General features: G+C 43.5%; 1 protein-coding gene across 2 annotated transcripts in view; it reads right to left on the bottom strand.

Annotated features, from left to right (window-relative positions):
- Positions 1–18408, bottom strand: part of robo1 (roundabout, axon guidance receptor, homolog 1 (Drosophila)) — a 200146-nt gene that overhangs the window by 146251 nt on the left and 35487 nt on the right. The gene's annotated exons all lie outside the window — the stretch shown is intronic.

Below are 18408 nucleotides of genomic sequence, written 5' to 3'. Positions count from 1 at the left end.
ATTGTTAAAGTGTCTTACAATTGTATGCTCTATACACACGCAAACACGCACACACACCCACCAAAGACTATTTTTGTAAAAAAAAAAAACAAGCTCAGCAAGTCTGGGTTTTGAGTTACATCGCTCGTTTCCTCCGCCTGCGCAGGCTGTCTGGAGGTGGGTGAGTGCAGGTTAACGTGGGAAACCGGAGGTGTCAGCAGCACCTTCCCCTTCCTCCCTCCCCCACGTCCCTCTCATATGCCCTTCATTACAGTTTGGTGTGAAATGCCACTATTAAGTGTAGCCAGCTCCTAAACAAATGCAATGTAAAAGGAAAAAAAAAGGAGCGGGATGCTGATTTGTTTGCTGAAAGCTTCACGTCACAAACTATTATGGAATATAGACTGTGTGGCTGTCTTATTTCGTCAAATGGTGTGGACAATGCCCTATAAAAGTGTCTAGTAATCCTGACGGAGTGGCCGTTGAGGACCATGCTCCCGGAGAATGAATTAGCCACTGATGAAAGTCTGATTAAAACAGCTCTCTAATGATTAGGCCTCTGGAATAATTACCGCTGCAGTGAGGACGGCCACTTCAACCCCCCCCCCGGGACAACAATCTAACATTCGTACTACCTGCAAAATGTCACCGCCGACGCCAACTAGTGATTCGGACAATGCGATGCAGATTCTATCCAGGGAGAATAAGCGGCTTGGTCAACTACAGAGGCAGCTTTTCCACGGTGCCTAACGAGTTTTTGAGATGATTTGTTTTTCAGGGGCAAAGTGCCTCTTATGCAGCCTGAGAAGGAGATTATCTGGGTGTTTACTCGAAGCCAAAGGGCATGCCACAGTTGGATGGCTTGTCTTGGTCAGGTTACAGAGAATGGATACACTCATAAAAGATTATTACGTCATCTCTCAGCACAGTAATCATGGACTTAAATCAGCTTCTTTTGTTTTGCGCACCGAGTGAAACGAGAGGCAAGCATCAACATGTGATGCTGATGCCACTACGAATGTGTCATATTAGTGGATTCCATCTGTACTGCACTCGTGTGAACATTTACTATTGCTTTAACATTCAAACGGCTTCGGTCATTTCTCATACCGTGTTCTAATCTGCTGTAATATTCCTCCATTCAGATACGTAGCTCCATATCAACCGAAATCTAGTTTCAACTTACTTAATTATTATGTTATTTTAACAAAGCAGCCATTTAGAACAATATATCTGACACACGTCTGACTCCTCTGATACGACTGCTCTAAATAAAAGCTGTATGGAAGCAGCCTTTTCTATCGGCATCATAACTCATGTTGAGCTCATGTTGATCAACCTGGCTTCGTTTATCTTCTGGTGTAGCACTCATATTGTCAGGGGTGGAGCCCCCACGCGATCAAACCTCTGCCTTATGTCATCTACTACACACGTCAACTTTGAATGATAGCTAAAGGTTAGAAATAAAAACGGCTCCACTGTGAGCCTCGCCCGTATTGTGTCCTAAAAACTGCGGAAAGGTAAAACACAGCTACTGAGCTACCGCTCCTTTTTCTTGTTTTGATTTATTTTCCATCTCTGTCACGTCTCGTTGCGAGGTTTGCGACACAATTGACCTTAGAAAACAACGAAAACCTTTTAAAACCTCCTTCCCCTGACAACTTTGCCAGTCACCATCCAATAATCCTGATTTGCAGGTTGGACTTTCCTCATTGCTAAACCATTGCAACACAATCTTCACCGGGATCATTGGCTCAAGTCGGCAGACGCTCAAATAAATTCAGTGCAACATCAGTAAAACAGCGAGTGAAAACGCCATCACACCACACCCTTTATGTTCCAGTTACAGCTGCAGCTCCCAGCTTGAAGGAACTGCAAACCCTTGCAGCTCATGGTGCTAAAAGAAGAAAGAACCACATACACTACATACACATGCGTACAAACACTGTCTTATCTCTTTAATTCCAATCCTACATTTTTTTCTCTGTGAATGTCACATTAACAATTAATGTCTAGTCATTTTATTTTCTGAAGCAGAAAGTTCCCACAGAGAAAATGTAATTAAAGCTTATTGTATTGCAGTGTTTTAGAGAGTGCATTATAGCCTTGAAAATGAGCGGCGCCTTTTAAATGTAGCTCCTCTCTCCCTCGCGTCAGTATGGTGTTTATCAGGATCACATTCTGGCCAACAAGATGTGACAGCATGGTTGATGGGTGGTACAAAGACACCCGGCAGGGATGAACAGTCGACACTAGAACACAGCTTGGATCACAGCAAGGGATTTGGGGCGACTGGGACCCACTTTCTGCCACTGATACATGCATTCACACAGGAAGAAAGAGCAAGGAGCTGCCCAATGGACAACAAACCACAGTCGAGTCGGAGGAGGATTTAACCTAAAGCAAAGAGAGAACTCGATCTGGACATCTAGCCCCACCAGACACCACATTTAATCCTCTTACAAAATGCATCATCTAAAGTAGTATTACACTTATCATAGTAGCTGTTAATCTATTTTATCAGACTTACTTTTAAGGTGTTTCTGCTGTTTGATATCACAGCATTGTTACATCATTAGTTGGTTCCTGTTTCAAGTCATTTAGCTTACAAGCTGAAGGGTGAAATGTCATATTTAACACAGAGAGTGCTTTCAATCTTATCTTCCAAAGCACTGCAAAAAATGAATGAGTGTATAGTCCACCTGTTCCTTTTAGTAAGTAGCACCAATAGTCCACAGCTCTAGCTGCTCTATCTTTAAATTGAAATTCTCCTCACTGCTCCTTTTACTGTGGGGTAAATCTTTGCTCGTGTAACTTCCATATACAACAACTTAAAGTATGTATTTGTCAGTGTTTTATCAGAATTTGTATTACTGTAAGTACTACTTTGGAGGGGGGAGTCAAATGTAACATAAATTAGACATTGGGACTACACTATGCATTTTTTTCAACCTGCACACCAGAGTACCAAGCCACTCATATTTCATCACCTTCTCAACCTCCAGAATGCAAAGATTCATAGAGGTGGGGTGTAAGAATTACTGCACGATATCTAGCTCGGCAAAATCTAATCTGCAAGTTGTAAATACAGTTCAGCGTGGGATCTGCGCCAGCACCTTTGGGGGAGGGGGGGGTGGGGGGGGGGTGGTCTCACAGATCTCACAATACGGTCATGTTCTTAGAAACACATCTCAATGCATCTTCTGCAGAGCCCCTGCTGCTGCTGCTGCTGCTGAATGAGCTTTACGTTTGGCGTGATGAATGAGACCACGCCCGGCATTCCGTGCATGGCCAGGTTACGACGGTCCTCTCAATCAGCACCACTGTGCCCCCCCACACCCTCACACCACTATCTGTCTTCTTCAACACACACACACACACACACACACGCACACAGTCTCCCCCTGAGACTCCACTCTCCAATCAATGAGAAGTCATAGGAGGAACCTGGCTGAAGGTTAATGTGTGCAGGGAGACACACATAGGATCACTTACAAAGGAAGAAACTGATATTTGCGCTGTAGCCTCAATAAGGGTAGGCTGTTTATGTTCACCCGTTTGCACCCTGTGTACCTTCACAGCTCATATCGTAATCGTGACTGAAAAAGGTTACCCAATTTGTGTTACCATGATTTATTTGTGTTGAATCATCCTAACAATAACATTCAAGAGGAATATAGAATGGCCCAATACAGCAGCAGCAGTTGTCTTATTGTGTAACTGTGCACTAATGCTGAAGCATTCGCTCTATTATAGAGACTAACAGCGCTAATGTAATTTACCTCCCCACCTTCCACCGCAAAGTTCTTGTTTCCCTGTTGTCAGCGGTCTCACCTTGCAGTGAGATTCCAGTGTGCTGCACTATCGCCCAGATCGCACAACACACTGTGATTTACAGCTGCTGTTGCTGCAGGGCCATCTGGACCATAACCCCCCCTTGAATACTCAGCATTGGACTCCTCTCCTCTTCTCTCTCTCTCTGTCTTACTCGCTTTCAGTTGAGGCTTAATTTTTACTATATAACTCTCTTGGTTGGATCTTCTTTGCAAATGTGTATATGTGTTCCATCCTTGTTATCGAATCGTAACTGGATTAAAATGCATAATACTGGACATTTATTGTTAGAAACTTGTGGATAAGATACATTAAATTCATTTGTATACAATGAGGAACAAATAAGTAACAACATGTGTTCATGTTGAAAGAACCTGAACATATTCATATTGATTACTTGTTGCATAATGCATGGAAAGTATCATTTAATATATGTCTCTCTTCTTTAACTATACTCACTCAAGGGAAAATTTTCTCATTTTGAGATGGTGCTTTTGCTTGCACAAAGAAACAAATAAAAAAGCTGCCAGGAGCAGTTAAGCTGTATATTAAGTATAATATGTGTGCGTTATCAGTGCAGTGGAGTCCCCCTTCAGTGAGCTTGAACATAAGACACCTGCACTTTCCACAGTGTATTGACTTTGGCGAAGTCCACACACAATCTGTACGAACACGAGACACACTGACTGGTGTTGGCTTTACCCCAAGTACACGGGTGATAATGACATAACCCTCAGTGTAAATGGGCCTCATTTATGGCTGAGAGAGGGTCATAACTGTGGATCTGCATCTTTTAATACTGCGCTCCCCTGATCCAATGTGCCTCTAAAGAGCCCTCTGCTGCAGTTTGTGTTCAGTGGAGTGTGTAATGAGAAGCATGTGAGACATTTGGCGTCATATAAAAGGTGTTAGCATTAAGAGCAGAGCCCTACAAGCTTCAAAAAGAGCAGCCAAATATACAGCAGATGTGAGGAGGGTGCTGTTGAGGTCAACCTCTGTCAAACGATAAGCGCCCAGCAGAGGGCAGTGTAGGATTCCCTCAATGTTAAGGTGAGCCACATCAGCCACGGATTCCACCCCAGGGAGGTCAGGGACCGAGAAAGAGATTAGATCTGTTGATCGGGCGCTTTCTTATCTACAAGATCCTTTTGATTGGTCGGGATTAATCATTTACTGATCATCTCTATCCTCAAAGAGCGGCGAGGACGCCCACTTTCAGGTGGAGGGAAGGAGTCAGAGAGTCACACTGAATAGTTGCTCTCAAAGAACTGTGGTTTGATTTGTGTTAGTCTCACTCCACGGCAGTCAGGTTACGTACACAACACAGCACACACAAGGGATCAATATGAAAATACTAACAGCTGTGTTTATCTGAATGAGGTTGAGATGTGAGTCAGCTAAAGAAAGCAATTCAAGTTTGGTAAGGTGTGTGTCATTTGGCTTCTGGAGAAGAACAGACACACTGAGATATTTTTAAGAGCCCAGGGGAGGTGCTCTCACTTTTAGGATTACTTTTATTTATTAATGGCCTTAAATGTACTTCTCAGCGGGAATATGCAGATTATGCGTTTGTGAAATGTACACAAAGGGACACTATCTTATAAATGTGCGTTTAAAAGTGTCTTTCCTACTACATGTTGTGTTGCACTGTGGGACACTTCAAATATAAGTATATCTCACCGTCATTTGCACTGCAACTGAGATATTGCAAACTCTATAAAAATTCTCCAAAGGGCAGCAAAATATGTCTTCATAAAACCTTAATCACATACGCATTGATTGAAAAATATTGCAGCAGTATTTAGAAATCAAACTTCAGTTCGTGCTGTTGTGTGAGGCAGAAGATAACAATGAAATGAAATGAAATGCGTCCTCTGGCCAGGAGATGGCACTGCCTCATTGCAAACAGACCTAAACCCTAAACCCTTTATACGGTTCTGAGACGCTCAGCCTAGTTCAATTACTCTGGTGTGCATTTTACATATGCATGCTATGTCTGTTGTGTCTGTTGTCAAATTGAAACAATTTGGCCTAAAACCTCGGCGGTGGAAAGATCACGAGAAGTGAGGTCAAAATTCCAGTTGAACCAATTCCAATTCAAACCCAATAATTCATATATTACTACTACTGTAATTATGTCAGGCTACAGGAAAAAAATATTTTATCAATTTTTGCTTGTCTTAATATCATATAATGTTCCATTGTGTCCTTTAAAAATCTTTTGAACGCAGTTTAGATAGAAGTGATGTGCTTTCCAGTCCCTAAAGGGGGCAGTAGAGTCTCGTGTTGTGTGACTATCAACGCCACAGCCTTCTCACAGCTCCATCTACCCGTGCAACCCTTTCCTTGAGCACAACCCCCTGTTTCATTGGGACTAATTACAGTGTCCTTCACCAAAAGCAAATGTTAATGATTGATCTGGTTTGTTCCCAAATTGATGCCAAAATAGCTCCGATGGTTAAGGATTCACTAATTGGTCAAAGTAAACACACACACGCACACATTCCCAAAGTACACGCTGACATAATACTCATATTAAATACTCAAGTGTCTCTCCCACTCTCTCCGCAGACCTCCTTATCTGTTTTATTCCCCCACTCTTTTGCACTGTTTCCTCTTTCTCTCTCTGTGAATTGACGGACCAATAAGCCTTTAATCCCTTTAATACAAACTTCCAACAGAATCACTTTTTAATTGCACGAAATAAACAGTGAATGCGTAACCAGATCTCCTCTCAGGATAGATTTAGTTTGTCTACTGACGGTGGATTAAGTTGAAAAGTAAGCCTCCAAGTTATTTTGAGGGGGAAAAGAAGGATAAAAGAGCGGTGGATAGCACAGGATGCCACAATAATTCCTGTGCGGCACATGAGGAGAATAATCATATGGAGATGATGGTGGTGGCTCTGTGATTAATGGGCCCATTTTCTTTGCACAGCTTGGATAGTGGGTCTACTTGGCCCCATTAAGAGAAAGCCTAAAGCCACCCGGTTTCCCTGTATGCCATTCATCAGGCGGCTATGAGCAACGGAAAAAGGCTTTTCTACTCAGCATCTGTGGAATACGCACAATAAAACACACAGTAACTCATTCCTCTATCTCTTGTACGCCTCTCTTCGATACGATCCACGCGTCGGAGCCCCATGTGTCCGAGGGCATCATGTCTGGAGTACTCCGAGGGAGACGGGCGAAGGAGACGCGGCCGAGCTCCCATCTTGGTAAACGGTGGTACCTGCTGGCCAGAATCGGAGGGCAGGAACACGCTCGTGTCTTTCCTGGACTGCAGAGAGTATGTGAGCTGCAAACTCTGGCCAGGCAGCCGCCGAGACACGCCGGTGCCCTTTTTAGAGCGCTATGCAAATCCACTGTTAAATTTCATTTTTCTAATCCCTTTAATCAGAAACAGGGGAATAAAGCCAGCTGGTAGGAACCGATGTTAAGATGTAATTAAGCATCTGATTGAATTTCGCTGCATACCAGAGCGTGTGTGCCAAGGCGAGAGCAGGAGTGGGAGGAGGGGGTAGAAGATAGACTGGGGGTGGGGGGGGGGGGGGGGGGCATGGGCACTTGTACACCAGATTGAGCGCTGGGGTTGGTGGGGGGGACACATTGCCAGGCGACAGGGGACCCGGAGCTCGCGGCGGGATTTGTATTTTCCAGCATGCACCACTGCATGAGTGAACAGCGATCAGAAGCACATTTTTATACATTACTAGGCAAGGCTCCCATGTCAATCATCTCCCTGCTGGCATTGGAATGGTTTTTTTTCTCCTGCTTGAATGCCAACATAAGGCCCCAGAAAATAGACACTACAGGTCCCCTCTATCAGCAAATATGGAAGGAAAAGCGGTGCAGAGGTTGTTATGGTTATCATTGTTTGTCTTTTTGAACGTACTCTGACTCTGCCTTTTCCTCCTCCGTCTCACTCAACAAGGGGTTTGCCATCGCGCACTACTCTTAGGGTCAATGTTGACAGATAAACTGCATGTACACATTCCTCAGCCCACCTGGGAACAGGCCAAACACGTACCGTCGCCTCGTCGACAAAGTCAAACACACACATGCATCCAGGTCTGTAATGATATGGATTCATTTGAAATGGATTCACTTCCAGACAGGCACAACATGAAGGCAGGTTTTGGGGGGGAGGGGAGAGCTGTCACACCAGTTTAGTTGGGCTTGAACATAGAGAAGATCCATTACTGGGGCCTTTCATCACCAAACATTGCGTTGCTACCTGTGGGGCTGTGAAGCAGACGGGGCGTAACCGGGGGGGGCGGGGGGGGGGGGTCATGGGGAAAAGGCACACAAAGACAGGCTAGAGAACCTGACAGGTCATCATGCGTGGGCCTCCCACCGTCCTTTCTAAGTCATCCTTCACCTTTGCTCCGTGCTGTGGGCTGTCAGCACCGGAGACCCATCTGGTGAACAAGCTGCCTGCTGATGAACGGCGTTAAAGGAAACCCAGCCTGTGCAGGCCTGACCTCAACTGGACTAAGTGCAATGTTATCCATAATTGGTCAGGAATATAATGGAAATCACTAAATCATTGCAATTCTTCCAAAAGCAATAAGTGGTTGAAAGAACAAGAATTTCTTACAAGGACGCAAACGAATTTTGATTTAGGATAATATACAGAATACCAATTTGTTACATATAATACATAACAATATATTATATTCTCACACGTTCTTACTTCAGGGAATGAGATCTACAAGATCTGCACACACAAGCACACACATCGCGACAACTACTACGGGGCAATTTGCTTTGTTATGGTAATAACGTGTGATGAGAGCGGGTAGCGCCGAAAGACAACAAAACAAATTGTTCTCCCGTCAGCTCCCTGGCAGATTTAATGCTATGTTCTCACACCCATTTATTGTACGTGCAAGCAACTATAGATCGCTCTTTGTCCACAAACAACAAAGAGAGGTGGAACTACAGTGCTTGTTTACAATTCATTGTGCCTCTTTCAGGGAGACAAAGCAACCTGGGTAAGCAGTTGTTCAGAGAAAGGTGATGTATGATGAAACGTGAAAGCGGTATTGATTTCCCTCAATTGTGTATGCTCCGTTTGTCACTATTAAAATATGGATTCTGCTCAACTGTCCTCTTGGCTTTGTCTTGAAATTGACACTCTCTCCATAAAGGGCCACGGCTTCCTCGGGAGAGGCAGGTGTCAAGCGAGAGATGGGCCTGACACAGACGGAGGCCGCGCGTTTGATTTGCTTCACAGGCAGCACATCAATGCCACAGAAGCTGAACGCAGGTGAAAGCAAGACAAGACCGACCGCGAGTACAAGAGAGCGGCAACGTGAGGAGGATGTGGGCAAGGTTTTCTCACGAAGCAAAGCACCTGCACAGACACGATTATTGAGATCATGAACTCGCCATGCCTGTGTGTTCATGTGTGCACACAGGCACATGTTATTTAATGACAAAGGTTACCACCATAATGGCCATGGTAACCCCCCGCTCCCCTAAAGACATGGTCCAAAAATAAACACACAGGACCCAGTAAGTGGAAGAGATTAATCTTTGTTAAATGTGCTATGGCGCTGCCTTAATCCCCCAGTGATGGTGACACTGTGTCTGTTTCCCACCCACTCCTTAGTTACTGTTACTGGCCTTCAGCGTTACAGCAGTAAAAGGTCTGGCTAACTGCTAGGGAGAGAGAGCAAGAGCAGTGGGATTATTACTGATATATATATATATATATATATATATATATATATATATATATATATATAGTCTTTAAATGAAATAACTCTGTCAAATAATTGGTTTCCTCGTGTGTTGGATCAAAAGCCAATAAATAACACAAAAAAACAAGTTTTTCACAGCACATTCACTTAAAAACTACACTCACCGGCCACTTTATTAGGTACACCTGTCCAACTGCTCGTTAACACTTAATTTCTAAGCAGCCAATCACATGGCGGAAACTCAGTGCATTTAGGCATGTAGACATTGTCAAGACAATCTCCTGCAGTTCAAACCGAGCATCAGTATGGGGAAGAAAGGTGATTTGAGTGACTTTGAACGTGGCATGATTGTTGGTGCCAGAAGGGCTGGTCTGAGTATTTCAGAAACTGCTAATCTACTGGGATTTTCACGCACAACCATCTCTAGGGTTTACAGAGAATGGTCCGAAAAAGAAAAAACATCCAGTGAGCGGCAGTTCTGTGGGCGGAAATGCCTTGTTGATGCCAGGGGTCAGAGGAGAATGGCCAGACTGGTTCGAGCTGATAGAAGGGCAACAGTGACTCAAATAACCACCCGTTACAACCAAGGTGGGCATAAGAGCATCTCTGAACCCACAGTACGTCGAACTTTGAGGCAGATGGGCTACAGCAGCAGAAGACCACACCGGGTGCCACTCCTTTCAGCTAAGAACAGGAAACTGAGGCTACAATTTGCACAAGCTCATCGAAATTGGACAATAGAAGATTGGAAAAACGTTGCCTGGTCTGATGAGTCTCGATTTCTGCTGCGACATTCGGATGGTAGGGTCAGAATTTGGCGTCTACAACATGAAAGCATGGATCCATCCTGCCTTGTATCAACGGTTCAGGCTGGTGGTGGTGGTGTCATGGTGTGGGGAATATTTTCTTGGCACTCTTTGGGCCCCTTGGTACCAATTGAGCATCGTTGCAACGCCACAGCCTACCTGAGTATTGTTGCTGACCATGTCCATCCCTTTATGACCACAATGTACCCAACTTCTGATGGCTATTTTCAGCAGGATAAAGCGCCATGTCATAAAGCTGGAATCATCTCAGACTGGTTTCTTGAACATGACAATGAGTTTGCTGTACTCAAATGGCCTCCACAATCACCAGATCTCAATCCAATAGAGCATCTTTGGGATGTGGTGGAACGGGAGATTCGCATCATGGATGTGCAGCCGACAAATCTGCGGCAACTGTGTGATGCCATCATGTCAATATGGACCAAACTCCCTGAGGAATGCTTCCAGCACCTTGTTGAATCTATGCCACGAAGAATTGAGGCAGTTCTGAAGGCAAAAGGGGGTCCAACCCGTTACTAGCATGGGGTACCTAATAAAGTGGCCGGTGAGTGTATATCCTGGGGTTCAAGCATCCCTGTGAATAGCGATGACCACACAACAAATGCTGTCTGAAGCATCCATAATGGCCCAACATCCCATTACAGCTGTTCCAGCCTCTGATGGATAAATCCAAGTTGATCTTCGGCTAATGTGCTGTTTAAAGTCATTGCCTGTGACAAATTGCACATTATCCTGGTTTGCATGTCCCTGTGAAGCTGTTTCTGTATTGTAGCATCGATTGGATACATTTGTTTGTTTGATTAACTGAAGATTTACTTTGACAATTAACACCCATTAACATAAGTTTCTGTTCAGGTAAGGACTGATCACAAGCTGTTTATATAGCTTCTATACATACATTATATACATACATATATATATTTATATGTACATTATTTGTTTGTCAATTTGGATACAGTAATTGTGATGTTGATAATATTTGAATGTACAAATTGTTGCCATCATGTTCAAGACACAACCAAGGATTAAGATGTAAACACAAAGGTAGCTCCTTCACCGAATAGGAACATAAAACACTTTGTAGCCAAAAGGACGTGAAATGCTCTCTCAACAATTTAAAAATGCAGGATTTTGTTGGAGAAAAACAGAATTTTGTGCATTGCTTTTGAAGGATCAGACTTCTATTATTATATTATTTTAATTAAAATGGGTACTTTAAGGAGAATACTAATACTAGAGCAAGCAATGAATCCAATTTCAAACTATTGTGGAAAGTCTCCCTCCCAGTGTGCGGGTTTGTAAATCCATATATAAATGTATTTTTCTACTTATGATCAACTGAAATAACGCTAAATGCTTTGAAATATACTGAAACTGCCTTCACCGATTTAAATCTCATGGTAAAAGCAATAAACAATGGGATAGGAAACTTGCGAACACATCAAAGACCATCAATTTTGACCTTCACATTAGTAAACATAGACTCACGTATGTCTCTACACGCACAAACCCACACAAGAAAAAACAAGTATATGGCAATACAGGTATATTATCCCCACATAGCAAGTCTCATTGTTTTGTGTCCCCTGACATTTCAGCACCGTGGATAGCTCCCACATTAATCTCGCACTGTGCGTCTCATGTTCCCTGCCCATTGATGCCCCTAATGACAGTTTTATCTCAACTTATTACTGCGGCCCCGAACTTGAGCTGGAATTATGTAAATGCTGCATGTATGGTGCAAAAAAACATCTTTATATTTTGCTCAACGGTCGCTGAAGCGGCAATCTAATTCTGCACACCGACAGCCTAAATGAATCAGCTTGTTATGGCTTGAATAATGGTCTAAGCAGCGAGGTCGGCTGGCTGAAGGTTGAGAAGGAGAGACCCACTTAGTTAGGTGCCCGCCTTATCGGATTGTACCCCCGCCTCATTCATTGCCTTCCCTCATTTGCAAAAAGCAATATCATTAAAGGATGATTTGCCTCAAACGTGGTGTTGAAGTAACATCTCGAGGCAGAAATAACTGCTCCGAGATTTGCAATTTGGTCTGCAATATATTCCGGTAATAAAGCTTCAAATTCACTCTCACCCTCACACAATCAACCTGCCCTCTTTGTTTTGCCTCTTTGTCTCTCTCCCTCTACAACACACACACACACACACACGCACCCGACACACAATAATGTAGAAAAAACACAATGAACCTGGGCCTTAATAGGATTTTCTTGAATGCACTACATCTTAATTTCACATGTCCAAAGTCAATCCTTCAACCCCTCACACTCTCCATTTGTCAATGTCTTTCTTTCTAATGCTCTGTCTCAAGAATTGTGTCTCTATCTGTCTTTTTTTCCACCCCCAACAGGTTATTTGCAATGACACTAGACTCATCCTATTTATTTAGTTATTCAACTGCGCAGCTTCAAAAGCAGCAGGTCTGATTTCTAATTTGCAGCTCCTTTCTTGATGTGTGAGCCTTTGCAAACATTGAATGCTACGGGGAGATCAATATGTTCAATATAAGCAATCTTTATTCATAGTATGGATCAATACATTGAAAGATTTCTTGCCTCCCGGTTATCCTTCCATTTATTGTAGTTTTGACAGTTTATAAAGGCTCACAGATTAAGTTAAAACCAACTAAGCAGGGCTTCAGCTGCATTTTGACAACTTGGACTGGCTTAGCAAATGCATATGAATCCCTCAACCAGTCCTGCCACCATGTGATTAACCACTGGTGGGCCCATCTAACGTCTTAATGGTTTCCCAGTTAATGGAATGCAATCCTCTGTAATTAGATATATCTCCCCTAACCATGTTTCAGTGCATGATAGCACCGATAAGCCTGTAGCTACCTAAAAATTAGCAGCTTGTGCTGAAGATCACACTATTTTTAAAATCAGTATTCCGTCCCTTTCAAGCATAACTCACATAGCATGAATTAAGCAAAATAAATCGAGACAGGGAAGCAAGCTTTTCTGGTCTAAAATTTAGCACCACATACTTTTATTTTTATTCTTAAAATGTCAGTAAATGAAAATAAATACACTCCAAATATTTGCCCGTTGCGGTGAGGTTGACACTTAAAAACATGGTGTCTTGGCGAATGGAGCGTCTCAGGTGGGATTGGTGGATAATTATGAAGAGCCACATGCAGGTACACACCACTTGAGATTGTGATAATAATCACTACTACGAAAATACCACACAGTCTCTCTGCCCGGTTGTCTGCAGGATTTGAGTCTGCGTGATAGGGGGATGGGGGTTTGGTTGTTGTGGCTGTGGGCTTTAGTGGCAACAAAAAAAAAACAGACTGAGGCATAAAGAGAAAGACAACCAGACACACAGAAAGAGTAGCACACCTGCAGACTTCAGGTCAGAGTAGGAGTCAGATAAAAGTCCCCGTTTGAGGAGTTTTTCTCCTCTTTCGTCTGCATGTTCATCGATTGTGAGGCAGCTGAGCATCGGCACAATAGCCTGCAGGCGGGGACAGATGGCCGGTGCCGCTGAAGCACTCCGGCAGCAGCGGCTCGGTCTCCTCTGTTGGAGTCAGCCCATCCCAGATGGGTGGGAGGACAGGGGACATTTAATTGTGAGTGATGCAAAGAAACCACTGGGTAAGAGTGCCGGAGCGCTTGGGATGATTTGGAAAGGCATGTTGTTGTGGTAAAAAATACATTTTAGAGCACAGCAGGGCACCAAGTGAAAAAGGAATACAGTTTATATTTGGCTTGTTTCCAATGTCGATTTGCCTTCATGCTCAGGGAGATGCTCTCACCGGGCATGGAGGGCAAAGAAAGTCTGGGGGAGACATTTGGAATCATATTGAATTTTCAGGTGTGTTTGTTAAGTTCTAGTCTTCTGTTTTTCCCTCTCTGACTCAGACACAGTCTGCTCTCAAAAAAATGAACAAAGGACGACCCCTCACCACTCTTGGCACACACATACAACATACATCCTCCTTTCTGAAAAAGCAGGCGACTTTGTATTCTGTAGTTGCGTCTGTATATTTAGGTGAATGGAGCTGGAGTGCTTCTCCTTGGCTCTAGGTCAGGGGCTTTGTCCACCAGGGACTCTGGCTTCTACAGGCTTCTCGCTGCTCTAATGGGGCACCGAGGGAGAAGATGTTGCAGCCATGACTACCAACCTCCTGTGGCAGGCTTAATTGGGTATAAAGAGATTTAGCCCTCCCTGCGCCCTCCACCTTAGGGTAAACCGTATGATATGTTTAAGTAAAGGCCCGAGACGTGGTGGGCCGGTCAATGCTTGCTGTGCTTGGAAGCGAAGGAAAGCGCTTTATTCTCTGTACTCTTGAAATGCGGTGGGACGTTGCTCTCAGATGAGCCCTATTTAGTTTTTCCTGATGACACAGCGGAGCAGTAAGGGCTCTATTAGAATTACCCCTTTTTCAAGGGGAGACTGGCCTTTACATTGATGAATGGAGTGGGACGTCACTGCTCTCTTGCTTTCTTCGATGCCTTCTTTAACCAGATAAATCAAGTCAGAAGCCATTGGATGTGAAACAGCAGTGGGGCATTTTAAGGGGTAAGAAAGAACGTAAAACTTCTGCACGCTCAGAAAAAAACAATCCCAATAAAACGGTGGATAAATCACTCTGAATCTGCAGGTCAATAGCATTGGACGATAAACGTCTTCTTCACCATTCCTTCATCAGTGGTCCAATGGGGGCTGGCAGGAGGGATGTGGTGGGGTGAGGCTCAGCATGGAGGGGACTGTTAATGTGTGTTAATACACTAAAAGCCAGGGGGGCTTTTCAAAGTGATGGATTGTTGCTACTAAATTAATGTGCATGACAGCTCTAGTGCTGCGCTATAGGTCAGGGAAGTGCTGTCACCTATGGCAGGTAAAGAAAGCCATATACATTCAATTTAGGTATATGATGAATATATAAGGGAATTATTAGACTTATGTTTACCGTTCAACAAAAGTGGAACATCACAGCAGGTTGTACGTGTGATGTACGACCCTCATTCTGGATAAGCCCCCATCTCAGTTATCAATTCCCAGTATTCTGTGAACATGATACCATATCCACAATGTGGTATAAGGGCATATGCTTCCTCATTTTGGGTTTCTTTTGGGTCACAAAAACAAAATGAATAATGTTGAATAATGTAACATGAAAAACAGGGGAGGTTTGACACCAGTAATGTGAGAAATAAATGGCATTGTTGCCCCCGTCTTCCATCACTGTCAAGCAGCTGAAGAGGACAAATCAAGCAGCGCATTGATGAATAAAAAATATCCCCAAATGTGTAAACATAAAAGACGATGTCATAAGCAAACACATGGCTATAAATGCACTGTAATTTCCCCACATAGTGTATTTAAGTTCATTTTAAAACCACAAAATATAAACACAAGCAGGAAAAGAAAAGAAATAAAATGCATATTTGTATATATAAATATACATTATTTTAGTACTACTTTGACACACATGAGGATGTCGCATTCCAAAATCTCATTATCTATCCATTTTGCTTTCAGCTGGACCCTGCATCACCAGATGAATGATGGTAAATCAATACTAAGCGGCCCGCTTCTCCTTTAACATATTGCAGGAGAGCAGGAACATCTGGAAACGTCAAGACTTCTAAAAGCTTTGGTGGCAGAAAACGCATCACAAACGGCCAATTTACAGGTACAAACACACCACATGTGTGTGTGTGTGTGTGTGTATGGTTGACCATAAACAGCTGACCAAGCAAGAACGGCACATTCCCAACAAAGAAAGTAATGCGATAGAATGAAACCAGGGTATAGCGGTGAGAGCTCGGTGTTTGACGCCACATGTCAGATGTACTGAAGACATGATGAGAGCCCTGTCAGCTCCTCACTCACACCCCATCCCACGGCGCTGCGTCAGCTACCTCACTATTGATTGTCAGGCTTCTTTGGGGAATTCGGCTCGATTCGCTGCAACAGGAGCAGCTAAACCAATTGAATAGAGAAATCAGATGTATAAATAAGCAATGTTCTGCATGAGGGCGCACAGGAACGACACATTGACATAGTCACCTTGACATAACCCCGCAGATTCTTCCCAGAGCAATCAGCGGCTGGCAAATTCGTTAAGGCCCTTACACACTGACACACTCACCCCTAATGACTGTCTATGTGCTTTTAAATAGATCAAGTTGCAGTGCCTTTTACTGGGCACAGTCAGATTTTTATTTTTTAAATGGCAGGGGAATTTCTTCATCAATTTATATTGCTACTATAAAATTATAAGATAAGTGTTAAATCTATCATTAAAGGGCTAATTAAAGTCTGTAATTGCTGAGCTGCAGGTGCTGTTAAAAAGACAGCGGCCCACCATTCGTTATTATTACTGTCATTGGGTCTGTGAAAGTATGAATAGCACTTTGACAGAAGGCTGAGTAGTTATTAGCCTCTTGTCATTTGAGTATGGAGAGGGAACTTTCTTTAAACAAACCCCGTTTTGAAAATATAGAGCCCAATGAGGGACACAAATCTATGCATATACGTTACCCACATCTCCTAAAAAGTGACCAAATAAGATGTATGAACAATTCAAACATTGGATTAATTTTTTTCTATTCAATATACACTTTCAGGAGCATTTACTTTGATTGAAAAAGGAAAAGGTTTTCATTCATTTCATTCTGAAAGGGAAATCCCAATTCATCGCAGCTCATGAATAACTTTCCCTTTTAGTTCTGTAATTCATCCTGCTGGTATGATAATAAGACTTACTCAGATCAGCCAAGTTGACAAAACATATACATTAAAAAAACTGAAGGGCATAAGAAAATGAGAAAAATGAAGACAGCTAATTTTGCACTGTTAAGTGGCAGTGTTGTGGTTCTATTCCAATCACGGTGCTTTGCTTACTGCTGTTGCTTGCTGGGTAGGGAAACATGAGCTCAGCACCTTGGCCTCCCCCTCAGACCTCAGACGTGCACAGAACCGCCATGTCAGCATGCTGTGAGGACAGTTTTTTTCACGGGCCACCTGTTGACAATGCTTCGACAAGGCTGAATGCAAATTCAACATCATCACATGGTATACTTTCTAACACACAAAGAGCCCATAGAAAGACCAGAAGTCTACGGTGCAACGTGGATGAGTAGCTCCACACTCTGTGCAGTTTGCTTCTGACAAGCCAGCCCTTGGGTCTCTTCGGCCAACCTCCACTCAGCGTACTCGTCATCAAACACGGCCCTGATCAAGTGATTAGATGCGGTGGTGTACGGGTGGAAGCCTCAGAGAGCCCGGGCCACCTTTTCTTCTGCAATCACTACCCCGGCGGTCAGGACGATGAGAGAGAGGGGTGAGGTATGAGGCAAGAGATTCTTCGAATGACAGGTCACTGACAGCAAGATTAATGACCCAACGCAAAAAGGTTTGGAGCGGGGCGGCCCTTTGATAAGGCACCCTGGAGCCCCCAACGCCACCTGGCCACAATCTATATAAATCAAAGTCCTGTAGAATCCAGTAGCCAATTAATGAGTGGCTCTGGCACACAGTTCCTCACACCCTTGGTTCCTGTTAGCACTTCATCTAGATTATTTGATTATCTTTATCACAGACAGAAAGAATAAGAAAGACCAGTCAGGGATTGTGACGGGCAGTTATCTATGGTAATGTGCAAGTGGAGTGGAATGCGTGAGTAACTGTGTGTGTGTGTGTGCGCATATATCGGCTTCATGCCATTTGTAAGAAGAACAGAGGTAAGTGGGCAGGTTGAAGGCCTCTTCAGCGCTGTTGTTCACATGGAAATGGGAACTAATGAAGTTGACGCTGTCAACTTCACATCCCTCTGCATTGTCATAATGACAAAGGGCACATGAGGTAATTCATTGCAGTCAACAGTGCATTGAAAAAATGGCACGGAGCAGACTGGCACAGACTCCAAGATGGCCGTATTGTGCTGTCGTCAAGTTTATGTCCCCACAAATATGTCAAAACGCACAGAAGATTTCTCAACGGAGAGTCTTGAACCATTAATAACTGTCCACACTGTCTATTAATTTATGCACATCTAATAGAAGACTACGGGCATCACATTTTACC

The sequence above is a fragment of the Pungitius pungitius genome, chromosome 3 (genome assembly GCF_949316345.1).
Source record: "Pungitius pungitius chromosome 3, fPunPun2.1, whole genome shotgun sequence".
Lineage (NCBI taxonomy): Eukaryota > Metazoa > Chordata > Actinopteri > Perciformes > Gasterosteidae > Pungitius > Pungitius pungitius.
The sequence above is the reverse complement of the archived record's forward strand: the minus strand, read 5'-3'. Positions and strand labels throughout refer to the sequence as shown.